Raw genomic sequence first — 14,404 nt, 5'->3', positions numbered from 1 at the left:
TTGCAATAACCAGCACTCAAGTCTTGGCCGACCAAGTTCCTTCCTGTAAAGTCCCAAAACAGCAGCTTTGCTCATCTGAAGAATCAAGTCAGGGGGTACACTTTGACCAGGGAACTCAGTGGGGTGCAGGTTTGCCTGATTTAGGTCCTCAAACAAGGAATTTTGCTGGCCCTAGAGACTGGTTTTCCCACATCCAAGCAAGAGAGCTGAGTCACAGCCCCACCTGATGCTGCGGGCATGACTCCTGGCCCCAAAAGACCAGAAGGGCTGGAGAGACCTGTGTAACTTAGCGACACTTCAGCTGAAAGGTGACTGGGCAGAGCTGATGTCCCCAGAGCAAAGCCAGTATCAGGTGTAGAGGGTTCCCCTTCCACACCCGGGCAGGGGAATTAATCCATAGCCTCACCCGAGGTAGAGGGTAGCTCCTGGTGCCTCCTGACTGGAAAGCCAGTTCAGAAAAATTATGAGTTTCCTGGAGTGGACCCTCCTTGTCCCATCCAGGCAGGGAAATGAGTCATGGTCTCATCTGCTGTGGGGCCTGGCTTCTGGCCCCATCTGACCAGAAGTGCCACAGAGAACACCTGGAAGTTGGTAACCCAGCAATGCTCAAGCCAAGAGATGGGCAGGCAGAGCTGATAGTCTGCAAAGCCAAGCCAGTGGCCCTATTCAACCAGGGAACTTGGGGCATGGGTCAGCTTGAGTTAAGACCACAAACAAAAAGCCCTTAGAGCTGCTTCTACTGCTATGCCTAGGCAGGGAAACTAATTCACAGCCCCACTTATTGCTGAAAACAGCTTTCCGACTTCCCAATCAGGGAACTTAACCAGAGCACATAGGAGGTTGCATAGCCCATCCAACAGTCCCGCTTACAGTGGCACTTGTACAGAGAGCACTGTATCTAGTTTCCCCATCTGCAGAGCAAAAACCAGTGGCCTCACCTGTCAGGAAATTCAGTGCACACACTTGCCTGATTCCAGTCTCCAAACAACAAGCTGTACAGGCCGTGTGTCTTGTCCTCTTGCCCTGCCAGGGAAGGGAATCTAATTCATAGCCCCACCTACCAGTGAGTATAGTACCTAGTCATGACCATCTAAGTAAGCATTACCAGAGAAATTAGGCAACTGCAGAGCCCATCCTACAGCCTCACTTGGGCAGGGAACCAAAGTAGAGTTTTATCCAGCTGTTCTCAGTCAGTGGCACACCCCTCATACCAAACTCAGGGCTCAAATAATTGCCTTAACCAAAATTACATCCTAATAGCAGGCCCCAACTGCCCAAGGAAATTGCTAGCAGACACACCCAGAACCCAATCTGAGCTGACTAGTCAAAAACTGTCTCTGTCAAAGTGAACCTGTAAAGTCTGGAAGAGGAACATACATAGATACCAATGTAAGGAATCAAGGATCATAAAAAATTAGATAAATATGATACTACCAAAGGAAACTAATAAGGCTCCAGTAAATGACCCTCAAAAAATGGAGATCTATGAGCTATCAGACAAGAAATTCAGAATAATCCTCTTAAAGAAGTTTAGTTAACTACAAGAACACATGGACAAGTAAAAATTAAAAAAACAATGAATAAACAAAACGAGAAGTTCAACAAAGAAAGAGAAACCATAATAAAACAAAACAAATATCCAAGAGTTGAAAAATAGAATAACTGAACTTAAGAATTCAGTGGAGGAGGAGGAGCTTCAAGATGGCAGAAGAGTAAGAGGCGGAGATCACCTTCCTCCCCACAGATGCATCAGAAATACATCTACACGTGGAACAACTCCTACAGAACACATACTGAACGCTAGCAGAAGACCTCAGACCTCCCAAAAGACAAGAAAGTCCCCACATACCTGGGTAGGGCAAAAGAAAAAAGAAAAAACAGAGACAAAAGAATAGGGACGGGACCTGCACCAGTGGGAGGGAGCCGTGAAGGAGGAAAGGTTTCCACACACTAGGAAGCCCCTTCGTGGGCGGAGACTGTGGGTGGCGGAAGGGGGAAGTTTTGGAGCCGCAGAGGAGAGCACAGTAACAGGGGTGCGGGGGGCAAAGCGGAGAGATTCCCACACAGAGGATGGGTGCCGACCAGCACTCACCAGCCCGAGAGGCTTGTCTGCTCCCCCGCCGGGGCGGGTGGGGCTGTCCCTTTTTCTCTTTTTGTGAGTGTGTACGTGTATGCTTCTGTGTGTGATTTTGTCTGTATAGCTTTGCTTTTACCATTTGTCCTAGGGTTCTGTCTGTCCAGTTATGTTTATTTTTATTTTTTAGTATCGTTTTTAGTGCTTGTTATCATTGGTGGATTAGTTTTTTGGTATGGTTGCTCTCTTCTTTCTTTCTTTTTTAAAATTACTTTTAAATAATTATTTTAATAAATTTATTTTATTTTATCTTTTTCTTTCTTTCTTTCTTTCTCTTTTTCTCCCTTTTATTCTGAGCCATGTGGATGACAGTTTCTTGGTGCTCAGCCAGGTGTCAGGGCTGTGCCTCTGTGGTGGGAGAGCCAACTTCAGGACACTGGTCCACAAGAGACCTCCCAGATCCACAAAATATCAAATGGCGAAAATCTCCCAGAGATCTCCATCTCAACGCCAAAACCCAGCTCCACTCAATGATCAGCAACCTACAGTGCTGGACACCCTATGCCACACAACTAGCAAGACAGGAACACAACCTCACCCATTAGCAGAGAGGCTGCCTAAAATCATAATAAGGTGACAGACACCCCAAAATACACAACTAGATGTGGACCTGCCCACAAGCAAGACAAGATCCAGCCTCATCCACCAGAACACAGGCACTAGTCCCCTCCACCAGGAAGCCTACACAACCCACAGAACCAACCTTAGCCACTGGGGACAGACATCAAAAACAACGGGAACTATGAACCTGCAGCCTGCGAAAAGGAGAACTCAAACACAGTAAGTTAAGCATGAGAAGACAGAGAAACACACAGCACATGAAAGAGCAAGGTAATAACCCACCAGGCCTAACAAATGAAGAGGAAATAGGCAGTCTACATGAAAAAGAATTCAGAATAATGATAGAAAAGATGATCCAAAATCTCAGAAATGGAAAGGAGAAAATACAAGAAACATTTAACAAGGACCTAGAAGAACTAAAGAGCAAAAAAACACTGATGAACAACACAATAAATGAAATTAAAAATTCTCTAGAAGGGCTCAATAGCAGAATAACTGAGGCAGAAGAATGGATAAGTGACCAGGAAGATAAAATAGTGGAAATAACTACTGCAGAGCAAAATAAAGAAAAAAGAATGAAAAGAATTGAGGACAGTCTCAGAGACCTCTGGGACAATATTAAATGCACCAACATTCAAATTATAGGGGTCCCAGAAGAAGAAGAGAGAAATAAAGGGACTGAGAATATATTTGAAGAGATTATAGTTGAAAACTTCCCTAATACGGGAAAGGAAAGAGTTAATCAAGTCCAGGAAGCACAGAGAGTCCCATAAAGGATAAACCCAAGGAGAAACAGGCAGAGACACATATTAATCAAACTATCAAAAATTAAATAAAAAGAAAGAATATTAAAAGCAGCTAGGGAAAAACAACAAATAACACATAAGGGAATCCCCATAAGGTTAACAGCTGATCTTTCAGCAGAAACTCTGAAAGCCAGAAGGGAGTGGCAGGACATATATAAAGTGATGAAGGAGAAGAAGCTACAACCAAGATTACTCTACCCAGCAAGGATCTTATTCAGATTTGATGGAGAAATTAAAACCTTTACAGACAAGCAAAAGCTAAGAGAATTCAGCACCACCAAACCAGCTTTACAACAATGCAAAAGGAACTTCTCAAGGCAGGAAACACAAGAGAAGGAAAAGACCTACAATAATAAACCCAAAACAATTAATAAAATGGTAAAAGAAACATGCATATCGATAATTACCTTAAATGTAAATGGAGTAATGCTCCAACCAAAAGACATAGGCTGGCTGAATGGATACAAAAACAAGACCCGTATATATGCTGTCTACAAGAGACCCACTTCAGACCTAGGGACACATACAGACTGAAAGTGAGGGGATGGAAAAAGATATTCCATGCAAATGGAAATCCAAAGAAAGCTGGGGTAGCAATTCTCATATCAGACAAAATAGACTTTAAAATAAAGACTATTACAAGAGACAAAGAAGGACACTACATAATGATCAAGGGATCAATCCAAGAAGTAGTATAACAATTGTAAATATTTATGCACCCAACATAGGAGCACCTCGACACATAAGGCAAATGCTAACAGCCATAAAAGGGGAAATTGACAGCAACACAATCATAGTAGGGGACTTTAACACCCCACTTTCACCCATGGACAGATCATCCAAAATGAAAATAAATAAGGAAACACAAGCTTTAAATGATACATTAAACAAGATGGACTTAATTGATATTTATAGGACATTCCATCCAAAAACAACAGAATACACATTTTTCTCAAGTGCTCATGGAACATTCTCCAGGATAGATCATATCTTGGGTCACAAATCAAGCCTTGGTAAATTTAAGAAAATTGAAATTGTATCAAGTATCTTTTCTGACCACAATGCTATGAGACTAGATATCAATGACAGGAAAATATCTGTAAAAAATACAAACACATGAAGGCTAAACAATACATTACTTAATAGCGAAGTGATCACTGAAGAAATCAAACAGAAAATCAAAAAATACCGAGAAACAAATGACAATGGAGACATGACGGCCAAAAACCTATGGGATGCAGCAAAAGCAGTTCTAAGAGGGAATTTTATAGCAATACAATCCTACCTTAAGAAACAGGAAGCATCTCGAATAAACAATTGCATATACCCTGAGAAAACCATAATTCAAAAAGAGTCATGTACCAAAATGTTCATTGCAGCTCTATTTACAATAGCCAGAAGATGGAAACAACCTAAGTGTCCATCATCGGATGAATGGATAAAGAAGATGTGGCACATATATACAATGGAATATTCCTCAGCCATAAAAAGAAACAAAATTGAGTTATTTGTAGTGAGGTTGATGGACCTAGAGTCTGTCATACAGAGTGAAGTAAGTCAGAAAGGGAAAGACAAATACTATATGCTAATATATATATATGGAATCCAAGAATAAAAAAATGTCATGAAGAACCTAGGGGTAAGACATGAATAAAGACACAGACCTACTAGAGAATGGACCTGAGGATATGGGGAGGGGGAAGGGTATGCTGTGACAAAGTGAGAGAGTGGCATGGACATATATACACTACCAAACGTAAAACAGATAGCTAGTGGGAAGCAGCCGCACAGCACAGGGAGATCAACTAGGTGCTTTGTGACCACCTAGATGGGTGTGATAGGGAGGGTCGGAGGGAGGGAGACACAAGAGGGAAGAGATATGGGGACATATGTATATGTATAACTGATTCACTTTGTTATAAAGCAGAAACTAACACACCATTGTAAAGCAATTATACTCCAATAAAGATGTAAAATTAAAAAAAAAGAAATCAAAGAAAACACAAAAATGGAAAGGTATACTGGATTCATGAATTGGAAGAATTAATACTGTTAAAATGTCCATATTACCCAAAGCCACCTATGGATTCGATGTAATACCTATTGAGATTCCAATGGCATACTCTACATAAGTAGAAGAAACAATCCTAAATTGTATACAGAACTATAGAGACCCAGAACAGCCAAAGCAATCCTGAAAAAGAACAAAGCAGGAGGCATCACTCTTCTTGATTTCAAGCTATGCTCTTTAGGTATAGAAATCAAAAGAGTATGGTCCTGGATAAAAACAAGACCTTATTTATAAAAAATAAATCAATGGAACAGGATTGAGAACCCACAAGTAAACCCAAACATACATCAACTAATATTTGACAAGGAATCCAAGGATTCTCAATGGAAAAAAGACTTTAATAAATAAATGGTCCTCAAAATTGGATATTCATAAGTCAAAAAATGAAACTCACAAAAATTAGCTCAAAATGGATTAAAGACTTAAATACAAGACCTGAAACTGAAGCCATGAAACTCCCAGAAGAAAATATAGGAAAAAAGCTTCTTGACATGGATCTTGGCAATGATTTTATTGGATATGATTTCTAAAGTACAAGCAACAAAAGCATAAAAAATCACATATCTTATAAGAGATTAATATCTAAAATATATCAAGAACTCAAATAACATCAGCAGAAAACCAAATAATTCAATTAAAATAGGGTAAAAAAACCTAAACAACATTTTTCCAAATAAGATAGGTGAATAGTTCACAGATACATGAAAAGATGCTCACCATCACTAGTAATTAGGGAAATGCCAGTCAAAACCACAATGAGATATCACCTCATGCCTATTAGAATGTCCATCATCAAAACGACAAGATAAAAAAATTGCTTGCGAGGATGTGGAGAAAAAGGAACCCTTGTGCGCTGTTGTAAACTAGTGCAGCTGCTATGAAAAACAGTATGGAGGATCCTCAAAAGTTAAAAATAAAACTACCATATAATCCAGAAATCCCACTTCTGGGCATATGTCCAAAGGAAAAGAAGGCTAACTCAAAAAGATATTTACATCCCCATCTTCATAGCAGCATTATTTACAACAGCCATTACATGGAAGCAACCTAAGTGTCCACTGACGGATAAATGGATTAAGAAATTGTTTTATACATACAATGAAATATTATTCAGCTACAAAATGAGGAAATCCCATCATGTGCAACAACATGGAAGAAGCTTTAGTGCATTATGCTAAGTGAAATAAGTCAGACAGAGAAAGACAAATATCGTATGGTCTCACTTACATGTAGAATCTAATTAAACTTTTAAGAACTCGTAGCAAAAGAAATGAGATTTGTGGCTACCAGAGGCAGGGGTTGGAGGAGTGGGAATCGAAGGAAGGTGGTCAAAACGTACAAACTTCCAGTTATAAGATCCCCCCAGTACTAATAAATAAGTACTAGGGATGTAATGTACAATGTGGTAACTATAGTCATCACCACTGTATGATATATATATGAAAGTTATTGAGAGTAAATCCTAACAATTTCATAAAAAAAGAGCTATAGCCATGAAAAGACATGTAGGAACCTTAAATGCATATTACTAAGTGAAATAAGCCAATTTGAAAAGGCTACATACTATTTGAGTCCAACTATATGACTTTCTGGAAAAGTCAAAACTATGGAGACCATAAAAAGATCAGTGGTTGCCAGAGGTGGGGGAGAGGCAAGAGCAATACACAGGTGGAGCACAGAGAATCTTTAGGGCAGGAAAAATACTTTATATGATATTATAATGATGACTACATGTCATTATATATTTTTCCAAACCCATAGAATGTACAACAGCATAGTATCCTCTAAGGTAATCAGTAGACTTTGGGTAATAACGATGTGTCAATGTAGGCTTATCATTAATAACAAATGCGCTATTCTGGTGAGTGATCTTGATGATCAGGGAGGCGCTTCATGTGTGAGGGCAGGAGGGATATGGGAAATCTCTCACCTTCCTATCGATTTTGTTGTGAACCTAAAACTACTCTAAAAAAGATGCAGTCTTTAAAAAAAATCCCAATGCCCTGAATAGGATCCTTTTCTTGAGTTTGGTGACTTTGATATTCTAAATATTTCTATTCTTGGCTGGCCCTAGCTGCTATGTTCAATGTTCCTAAGGGCCAGGATTCAGTGTTTCAATGTTGAGTGTCCAACTTCTGCTGGAACTCTGAATAGACATGACCGTGGTTCATGGTAATATCCCATTATGGAGGAGGCTGAGGAAGGGTGAAGGGTTGAGTGGGGGGCAGCCCATGAGAGACACTTTTGTTTTCAGCTTCCAGCTTTCCCAAGGTGCCATTTTCTGTATTTGAGAATAACAGACTTCCAGAAGTGACAAAAATTAAGACTCAGAGAGAGTAAATGACTTGTCCAAGGTCATTCATCAGTGTCAGGATTGGAGCTCAAATCTAAGTTTGTTAACTCTCACTATTCTCAATATTAACTCAACGGTGACTCGCAATATCCTCTCTATTGTGGCACCTTTCACTGAGCTTCTTGCATGGGAAAGAAAGTAGAACTTGTTGGTCTTAAATATGTATCTCTCTTGATATGTTTTGTCATCAACAGGTTCAAATAATTCTGCTGTTACTATGTGTAGCATCCAAGATAGTATGGTCCTACTCTGCATTCTAAAGGGCCTGGCCAGTCTCCTTCTGTGTACTCCCAAAGCACCTGTGCTTTTCTTTTCATTGAGCAGCAATGCACTAAGGTAAGATGGGTCCCTCCTCCAGGCCCAAGGAATGACCCATGGTATGTCTGAAGCAATCACAATCATCTCAATGACTGGCTTAGTTTTGGCCAATGAAATATAAAGATAAATCTGTTGGGGACTTTTGGGAAAGAATTTCCTCTCTGACAAGAAAGAAAAAGGCTTCTAATCAAATTCCTTTTTATACCCCAGGCAAGGGAGAGGCAGGGAACCTCTTGTTTACTTCCTGTCTTTTGATATTTTCATGATGATAAGATGCTGTGACAGCCATATTGTGATCATGAGACAAAATCAAGAGAATTGGAGAGAAGCCACTGAATTGTTGAATTTCTCAACTCGGGAACTCTCTAGTTTCATGCGTCTTTTTATGTGAAATAATAAGACCACTAATTGTTTTAAACATTCTACTACCTACAGCGAAAACCATTCAAGCTGATTTTGAAAACTTCCCGGAAGAGATGAGAACCAGGTCTTAAAAGATAGGAAGATTTACATAGGCAGAAAGGAGGTAGGGAGATCTTCTGTTGGAGGATAAGCTAAGGCAAAGGAATGGGAATTAGCTTGGCCCATGTGGCTGGTGGCGAGGGGACTCTCCAGGTTGCCATGGAGAATGTCAACTGGAATAATTGTCTCTTTCTCTGAACTCACAGTATTTACTCTTCGAGTGTGTATATCGATATGCAAATGTTTATTTGCTTGCAGAATTTTGTCCATAGGAGGAGAAAAGTGGTTGGCTTAGGTACCTGAGATATGAGAGGATAATGCAGTCTTCTTCCAGGTCTTTATCTGCTGGCCAGGCCCCACAGGCTTGTATTGGAGAGCGGCTGCAGGCAGAAGCCAAAGGAACTCTTCTCATAGGGTGTTGTGCGAGACCGGCCAATGGCAGTGCTTTGGTTTCCAGGTAACTAGATCCTACAGAGCTAAGGCCATGTTGATACTGAGGACAGCATCAGCCAGCTATGGGGGCACCAGATGGTGGGGCACTAGGCCTCATCATCATCCCCTGGGGGGGGCATGAGCAGCTGTGCAAGGTGAGTGGCTGCTCCCAAGAGATTTCTCTCTGAGCTGCCACAACACGGGCAGAAGCTGAGGGAGAAAGCCTACATGAACCATGCATGAATTCACTTGAGACAGTCCCTGAGACACAGAAATAACAGCATGAGACTCTGAGGGGAATAAAATCCTTCACTACACAGCGGGGGCCTCATTCTATGAAACAGTCATCATAGTCAATGTGGCTCTGCTAGAATCCTCTGGCAAGTGAGGCTAGATCACGGTTTCTCATGGTCGGCACTATTGATCCTTTGGGCCAGACGATTCTTTGTTGTGAGAGCCATCCTGTGCATTGTGGGATATTTAGCAGCATCCCTGGCTTTTATTCACTAGATGCTATTAGCACTCCTTCTCCTGAGCTGTGACAAGTAAAGACATTTAAAAATCTCAAAATGTGGGCTTCCCTGGTGGCACAGTGGTTGAGAGTCCGCCTGCCGATGCAGGGGACGCGGGTTCGTGCCCCGGTCCGGGAAGATCCCACATGGCGTGGAGCGGCTGGGCCCGTGAGCCATGGCCGCTGAGCCTGCGCGTCCGGAGCCTGTGCTCCGCAATGGGAGAGGCCACAACAGTGAGAGGCCCATGTGTGTGTGTGTGTGTGTGTGTGTGTATATATGAGAGAGAGAGAGAGAGAGAGAGAGAGAGAGAGAGAGAGAGGATGTGCATGAGAAAGAATATAATGCATCTGTTAGTTATTTACATTTACGTTTGTTGATCAGATTTTCACCTTTTCACTTTAAAAAAGCTTCAGTAAACATTTCCTTAGTTTAATCTTTGTCAGCATTTTAAATTATTTTCTTGTGATAAATTCCTAGACAGAATTGCTTGGTGAAAAAGTGGCAAGCTTTAAGGCTTTTTATATATATTGACTAAATGGCCTCTAGAAAGATTTTTCCAATTTAAATTTGACATTTCTTTTTAATCTTTACAGAATTTAGGACCTAGTTTTACACATGGTAGCTGTGTAATAAGTACTTGGTAGTTAGTTGATTGAATGTTGGTTGTGAGTTTCCATCCCTCTTTTTCCAACAACTATCTGGGTGTGTGGGTATATGACACTTCACAACAATTTCTATGTGGGCTGGGTCTGCAGAAGGAACTTATTGTTATATGGATTATTTCCTGTAGACCCATGCCTTTTGAAGTGTGGTTCCGGAACCCATGGTCTCCACATGTGAACTTGTTAAAAATGCAAATTCTCTGGTCCCACACCTGGACCTACTTTGTGTTTTAAAATCCTTCCAAGTGATCTTCTGAAAGCTAAAATTTAAGAATGACTGTCTACAAACAATAAATGCTGGAGAGGCTGTGGAGAAAAGGGAACCTTCCTATACTGTTGGTGGTAATGTAAACTGGTATAGCCATTATGGAGAATAGTATGGAGGTTCCTTAAAAAACTAAAAATAGAGCTACCATATGATCCAGCACACTGACTCCTGGGCATATATCCAGATAAATCCATAATCTGAAAGGATACATGCACCCCAATGTTCACTGAAGCATTATTTACAATAGCCAAGACATGGAAGCAACCTAAATGCCCATCGACAGAGGAATGGATAAAGAAGATGAGGTACATATATACAATGGAATATTACTCAGCCATAAAAAAGAATGAAATAATGCCATTTGCAGTAACATGGATAGACCTAGAGATTATCACAGGAATCAGAGACCCTGGGGCTCTAGCAGGCACCTTTGCCAGACAGAAGAGCAGCAACGTCCCTGGGGCTGAACTGCATGGGTGGATGTGAGCAGAGTAGAGGAGAAGGTGGAGGGTTGCACACACTTTCCAAGGCTGAGTCACTCAGTCCTCCACATGGGACAACCCCAGGGCATCCAGATGCCTTCCCAAAGTGTAGAAGACACAAAGTCAGGAGGTCAATTTGGAAGGGAACTGCTGCAGTTGGCAGACTTTGGTGCTTGAACTCACACCTGGTCCCCCTCCTCCTCTGTCAGAAATGAGTTTCTGTACTAACAGCTCCTGACATCTGTAATCCCTGGGGCTTGCAGGAGTGTGTGTGTGTGCAGTTCCTTAATTAGACTGCACCATCTCTTATAAGCAGGGGCTGTGCCTGTCACTACATGCTTAGCTTTACTTATAATGGAGAATTTTAAATGGGACTGACTGTACTCTAAATGCTCATGCACTAAGGTACCCCATCTTCAGGTTTCTAAGGGAACATTGGGTGGTCCTGCCCACAAGACACGTGCTTCTGAGAAGCTGATTATGTAAGGGATTGAAAAACTTAATGAAAAACAATTAGTCAAAACTCTTCATTGGGGCCAGTTCCAGCTAGTGCTTTGTAACTGAGAAGTTTTAAAATGGTGAAATGCATCATTATTCATGTCTAGCATCTTTATCCCAGGTTGATAGCAGCCTATCTGGTGACCAGTTCAGAGAGTCAGCAGCTCAAGGAGATGGGGTTAAATTCTAAACAAGCCAGGAGGCTTTACATCCCCTCTGGCTGGGAGGCACCAACTAGTGAAAATAATCCCATCTTATTTAAGCAGCCCAGCTCAGTGAATAAAGGAGCCATTCTAAGGAAATGGGTGCTGGGGTTACAGCAGGAATAGCTGAAGGGGGAGTCAAAATAAAATGCTCACCGTCAGAAAACACATTTGGATGCCTCTGTATCTGTAAGTAGCACAGCTTGGCATGAATGGAATGTGCTGGAATGAAGAAGAATCCTAGGGGTCCTTGCTGACCCTAACAAGAGTGAAGGGTGATCAACTGTCCTGCTTTTAGCAATCGAAGTCCGTGTCCCTAGAAGTCCCCCAGTCCCTGGCAAACCGAGATGGTGGATCACCCTACCTGGCTTCTGGAGGTCTTGACTCACTCTCTTCCCAAAGAAGTCCTTCAGAGATGGCTGAATTCCTCATGAGATACATTTCAGGCAGCTCTGGAAAATAAGAAAGCCAAGTCAGCTATTTTGATCTGAACTTTGCATCTCCCTATGAAGTGTGTGCTCAGCATATGAAGATTTTATATGTTTTTCCTACCTCTCAGATCTAAGGCCAGGAAGCAGCAGGTATGGGGGTCCTAAAGTGGGGCAGCTTACCCGTGTTGGAAGTAGAGTCTGCCTCAACGCTGGAAGCCAGACTTCCCTAGGTCCCTTGAGGCTTTTCCAGGTGTCTGCCCTTAACTTCTGGGGTTTCAGCAAGAGGTATTGGGTGAGGTGAGGTGTCACAGTGGGGGATGTGTATTATAATGTTTCGAGAAGTTTCGGTGTCTTTCCCACTCAGTTACTTAGGGATGATGAGTCACCTCCCTCATCCCTAGGATTCTGGTCAGGCATGTTTTCCTTTAAGGGCTTATCAATGCCATTTTGGAGTTTTGACATTGTCTGGCTAGAAAGTCTAAAGTTCTGAAAAGCACTTAGTTCCAGAATATTTGAAAACAGAACAGTAGAATGTGTTGAGAGTATGGTTTCTGGAGTCAGACTTCCTGGGTTTGAATCCCATTCCTTTCCCTTTTTAGTATGTATGACCTTGGGAAAGTTTTTCAAATTCTCTGACCTTAGTTTCCTTACCTATAAAACATGGATAGTAATGGTGTCTTTCTCATAAAGTTGCTGTGAGAATAAAATGAGCTAATTTATAAAACAGTGATTTTCTAATTAAAAAGATCTCTTCCAGTTTTACTGAGATATGATTGACATTAATGTTGTATAAGTTTAAGGTGTTCAGTGTGTTGATTTGATATACTTATATATTGCAAAATGATTACCACCATAGTGTTAGTTAACACTTCCATCACATCATTACCATTTCTTTTTTGTGATGAGAATATTTAAGACTTACTCTCTTAGCAACTTTCAGGTATATAATACAGTGTTATTAACGATAATCACTATGCTGTACATTAGATTCCCTCGAACTTATTTATCTCATTTTTTTTTAGTTCTAAGAAATTTATTATTTAACTCTTTCCATATGCATATTAAGGTAGCGTTAGTTTATTACTTACATGAATTTTTTTTTTTTTTTTTTTTTTTTTGCAGTACGCGGGCCTCTCACTGTTGTGGCCTCTCCCGTTGCAGAGCACAGGCTCCGGATGCACAGGCTCAGCGGCCATGGCTCACGGGCCCAGCCACTCTGTGGCATATGGGATCCTCCCAGACTGGGGCACAAACCTGTGTCCCCTGCATCGGCAGGCAGACTCCCAACCACTGGGCCACCAGGGAAGCCCCTACTTACATGAATTTATACTTTATAGATTTATAATATCCACAACTGAATTTGCAAAGCGGTAATTCATAACTCAAATTTAATTTCTACATGATTTACAATAGCCATCAGGGGGAAAGGTAAGCTGTGACAAAGCGAGAGAGAGGCATGGACATATATACACTATCAAACATAAGGTAGATAGCTAGTGGGAAGCAGCCGCATAGCACAGGGAGATCAGCTCGGTGCTTTGTGATCGCCTGGAGGGGTGGGTTAGGGAGGGTGGGAGGGAGGGAGACGCAAGAGGGAAGAGATATGGGAACATATGTATATGTATAACTGATTCACTTTGTTATAAAGCAGAAACTAACATACCATTGTAAAGCAATTATACTCCAATAAAGTTGTAAAAAGAAAGATATTAGAGTTACCATAAATATCTGATATAAACTAACAAATTACTAACATAATATAATGCCATAAAATCATTTATTTTAACAATTTTTAATTTATAGTCAAGGTATACTAGAAAATACTGGGATTTTGAGTCTGACAAATGTGGATGAAAAATATGGAATGCTTCACGAATGTGTGTGTCATCCTCGTGCAGGGGCCATGCTAATCTTCTCTGTATCATTCCAATTTTAGTATATGTGCTGCCGAAGAGAGCACCTTATTTATCTTATGAGGGACAGTTTGCACCTGTAGCATAAACCCTGACAGTTGGTTTTTCTTTTTGTGATGCAAGTGTCTGACTTAAGCTTTGATTGCCAAGGGAGCCACTTCAAAGAGGCATCCACTTCAAAGACAGTATCTCTTATAAACACCTTGCCAGCCACATGACTAGATAAAGAGACAGGCTAGGCTGCCCCCAACTGCCCCAGCCTCCTTTGTTTCAGAGCTTTAAAAAAATAACAGCTTTA

At 41.2% G+C, this 14,404-nt stretch overlaps 1 non-coding gene across 1 annotated transcript; it reads right to left on the bottom strand.

Annotated features, from left to right (window-relative positions):
• Positions 1-14,046: 14,046 nt before the first annotated feature.
• On the bottom strand, positions 14,047-14,153 carry LOC112413306 (U6 spliceosomal RNA). Its single transcript, XR_003005947.1, has one exon. It is a non-coding gene; the product is annotated as a U6 spliceosomal RNA (small nuclear RNA).
• Positions 14,154-14,404: the final 251 nt, after the last annotated feature.

The sequence above is a fragment of the Neophocaena asiaeorientalis genome, unplaced genomic scaffold, assembly GCF_003031525.2.
Source record: "Neophocaena asiaeorientalis asiaeorientalis breed wild unplaced genomic scaffold, Neophocaena_asiaeorientalis_V1.1 scaffold183, whole genome shotgun sequence".
NCBI lineage: Eukaryota > Metazoa > Chordata > Mammalia > Artiodactyla > Phocoenidae > Neophocaena > Neophocaena asiaeorientalis.
This window is presented reverse-complemented; position numbering and strand designations above follow the sequence as displayed.